This window comes from Crocuta crocuta, unplaced genomic scaffold (assembly GCF_008692635.1).
Source record: "Crocuta crocuta isolate KB4526 unplaced genomic scaffold, BGI_CrCroc_1.0 scaffold129, whole genome shotgun sequence".
NCBI classification, from domain to species: domain Eukaryota; kingdom Metazoa; phylum Chordata; class Mammalia; order Carnivora; family Hyaenidae; genus Crocuta; species Crocuta crocuta.
In genome coordinates, this window is record NW_027551571.1 from 822,572 (window position 1) to 826,708 (window position 4,137).

The 4,137-nt window shown below is 49.3% G+C and overlaps 1 protein-coding gene across 3 annotated transcripts in view; it reads right to left on the reverse strand.

The window, feature by feature from the left end:
• EIPR1 (EARP complex and GARP complex interacting protein 1) overlaps positions 1 to 4,137 on the reverse strand; it is a 135,155-nt gene that overhangs the window by 130,607 nt on the left and 411 nt on the right. The window lies entirely within an intron of this gene.

Consider the following 4,137-nt stretch of genomic DNA (forward strand, 5'->3'; position numbering starts at 1 on the left):
CCCCCGCCCCTTCCCGTCCCACACCCCCCTCCACTCTCCGCACATCTGCAGACTGGGTCCCACATGACCTCAGCAGCGCCAAGGAGGACCTAGAGCCGAGGCACCCAGTAAGGAAGTGGGAAGGAGCCACAGTCAACACACGAGGCGGGGATGAGGATGCCTGACGGAGGGGAGGGTCTCAGCCACAGGCCCGGAGCGACGTGCACCCGAGCGCCGGAACCAGAGCAAACACGGGTCCTGCTTGAGGACAAACTCAGCTGTAGAAATACAAACATGTCTCTGTACGAGACACCTGTGCGCAGAGAAGGTACATACGTACACAGATCATATGCGTACACATGTACGTCCACATAGATCCAATCCGGGCCACGGTATCTGAGGAGGAAAAACAATGAAAAAGACCAAAGGAAGCGAGCAAGTGAGCTGGAACCAGAAACGGGCGTGGGGTTTCTAACTGCACAACATAAACAATAATAAAAGCCAAGCATCGAAATTGGCTCCAAACTGAGCTACATTTGCGCTCCACGTGGCTGAGCTCTGTAGGCCCCTCCCCAGGCTGCTACTTCCCAGGAAAGTGTTCTCCTGTGTTCCCCTCAGCTACGGAACACAAGTACGACACGGAGCTGAAGACCAGTCCTAAGTCAGACACCGCTTCCTATGACCAGACCCATGCAAGGCCCTACGCGGGGTGGCCTGGACACAGGTCCTGGGTCACAAGCAGTTCGCAGGGACTGTGCAGGAGGCCTCGCTCCCACCTGCCAATCACCTGATTGACCCAGTGACTTAGCAAACAGGTATTATGCACCTGTCAGGGGACGAAAAAGAAATAAGAGGTCTTAGCCCTGCTGTCCACCGAGAGGAAGGGGACGTCTGTGCTTGACCGTCTGCCCCCGACAGCAGCGGTATCATAAACGAGGACCTGGCACAGAGCAGCCAGCGTGTCTGGTTCTGAATAAAAGGCCTCAGGGGCTCCTAGGTGGCTCGGTCAGCTAAGGGTCCAACTCTTGATTTCAGCTCAGGTCATGATCCCAAAGTCATGGGATAGAGCCCCACTCGGAGCTCTGTGCTGACAGCGTGTGGCCTGCCTGGGACTCTCTCTCTCCTCTCTCTCTCAAAAACAAAACAAAATTTAAAAAAAAACACCTCCAAGAGCAAAGAGGGCACCAAAGAGGAGGAACCCAGCCTGAAACTGAAATCTCTAACAATCACAAGAGGTTTCACTGCTCACAACCGGAGTGTCCTCAATTTTAAAACGGGAAAGGACAATCCCTACGCCCAGGTTTGTTGTGACAATTAAGCGGCCCGTCAGATGCCTGGCACCTACTACCCATTCAACAAAAGTCCGCCAAAACTGAAACAGACACAAAGCCCCACATGGGATGAAAGCCGCACTGGAGGCTGTGAGAAAGCAGACGGGCCTGGGGTGTGGGGGAGGGCGCGCCAGTGCCCAGGTCTCCAGAAACGGGACAGCGGCACAGACGGCAACCTGGCCAATCAACCTCCCGGACGAGCACGGGGCGCCACACCTGCATTCTGGGTGGCCAGAATGCCAACCCCCAGCGGTGAGACACAGGGAAATGAGACACAGGGAAAAGAAGCATTTCGTCACCAACAGGAAAATGGAAAGCTATACAAGAAAAAAATGAAATCCTGGTACCGTACTTGAATCAGCAGCCCAAGTATTTATAGATCTAGAAAAACGAAGACCCTAAATAAGGATTTGGCAGGAAATTATTATATAACTATACGGGGAGTCTAAAGAAACACAGGGGAGGGCACAGAAAAAACTGAAGTCCTTCGTGACGACATCCAGCCAGTACACGGTGTCCAAGGGATGAAAGCAGGTCGGTAAAGACGGGAAGAAAGTGCTAAGTTGAATGTGATTGTTCTCAGGCAATCAGATTAGATGGAAAGGGTGTGTTTAGGGCCTGTAGATCTTAATCAGAGTCAGCAATCTGACTTCTTAAAAGACTTGTAAGAATTACATGGATTTTTTTTTAACTTTAAATACACAAAAATAAAAAGAAACTAAAATCATAAAAGCCAAAAGTCCCTTCCTATGAGCTAAAAGATGCCAATCACAGGATACCAAAATGTTCCATGAACAGTAATGTGCTCAGCATTTTTACTTTAACGACCCCTGTGTGGCCCTCAAGCCTCGTTACCTTCAGTCAATGGTCAATGATCAAATCCCCACCTTCTAATGTAAACTGCTCTCCACAGTGATTTGAATGTCACTGAAAACCAGCCCTCCGCTGTCATGTTCAGCTCTTATACTTTTACTATAGTAATGGGTCTTCGAATTCCAGAATGTCATGGCCCACAAGCTGCCCAAAGTAAAGCAGGACAAAAATGTGCTACTTCTTTTAAGATAAAGGAGAAATTCAGATAAAATATTTGATGCCCCAGGCAAGGATCCACTCCTTGATATTAATCCAGGAAAAAAGATGTCAAACCCCAGTGAAATAACATAACAAAAATCCAACACGGAAGATCAAAACCCCTGGGTTGTTTAGGAGATTTCTTGAGATCAAGAAGTTACTAGGTATGCTGGTGGAAGGTGCACACTTTAAGTGGCACATGACCAGGGAAACTCAGATCCCCCCATACGCACCCTTTGCATGTGCCCACACGTGAGCTTCTTCCAGGAGAAAGCAGTATAACTCTGTGGTTAAGGGGCTTTGAAGTTGGCTTGGGTTTAAAGCCTATCTAGGTTAGAGTCCCAAGTCTATCATCTCCTGGCTAGGTGGCCTTGGCTCACAGGAAGAAAAACATCTCCAAGGACAACTAAAGATTAAGTGAAATACATGCACAGTCTTGAGCAGGGCGCCCTGCACACAAGGACCACTCTCAAAAGCTGGTAGTTAAGACACAGTGTTGGGTGATGAAGCCCGCTGTCAAACCCTATATCACAGCCCGTTCCTCTCAGTGCACTTTGAAATTGCCTTGCATGGGTTTATCTGTAAGCATTTTTTTAAATGTTTTACTTATTTTTGAGAGAGAGATAGAGACAGCATGAGCAGGGGAGGGGCAGAGAGAGAGGAAGACACTGAATCGGAAGACAGGCTCCAGGCTCCGAGCTGTCAGCACAGAGCCCGACGCGGGGCTTGAACCCACGAACCGTGAGATCATGGCCTGAACCAAAGTCGGACACTTAACCGACTGAGCCACCCAGGCGCCCCTATCTGTAAGCATTTTGTTTCATTACAATAAATAAACATTTATTGAACGCTTACCATGTGCCAGGCACTGTTCAAAGCTTTTGAATTAAATGTATCAACTCATTTAATTGACATAACAGCCACGGAGGATCGAGGCTCATTTTCCCATTTTCTTGGCAAGGAAACCGAGGCCCAAGGCTACACAGCCAGTAAGGGATGGAGCTGTGATCTACACTTGGCCGGTGCGGTGGTGGGCAGGCTCTTAGTAACTAACATGCCTCCCTCACTGTAAGCTTCACGAAAGCAAAGACCATTTATGGTTTAACACACATTTGGGGCACACAATTCTGTATCAGACCTTCTCCAGACAATGAACAAAGGTTGTTTTTGTTTCTTTGTATGTGTCCCTAAGTGCCTTGAGCAGGTTCTCAAAAGCCACCTGAAGAGACGGAAACCAATACAAGGTTCTATCAGGTCCTACACAATGCGACCTACCTGCCCTTCCGACTCCTCCGCTCCATCCCTACAGGCTTCCTAGCTGTCCTGCCAAACCGGAAGCGCATCCCCGCTTCCCCGCGTACACTGTGGGGGTTCGCGCACTTCAGACATTTACTGAGCACCTACTACGTGATGGTCACGGTGAACAGGCACTGGAGTACAGGATGAGGAAAAACAGGACATTAGTGGGAAAGAGGTGAGACCCGAATAGAGTCTGTGGTTCGGTTCATAGGATTATACCGATGCTGATTTCTAGGCTTTGATCGATGTGCCATAGTCATGCGATCGTCAACATTAGGGGAAGCTGGGCGAAGGAGGCAACAACTTTGCGTTTATCTTTGCAACTCTTGGGTAAATTTAACACTGTGTCCAAATTAAACGACCCCCTCACCGCCCTCCCCCTCCCCAAAATCATGGATATGGTGCCGCCTCTGGGAGCTCCAAGGCGGGAGGAAAACGCACACAAGCTGCCACCCCT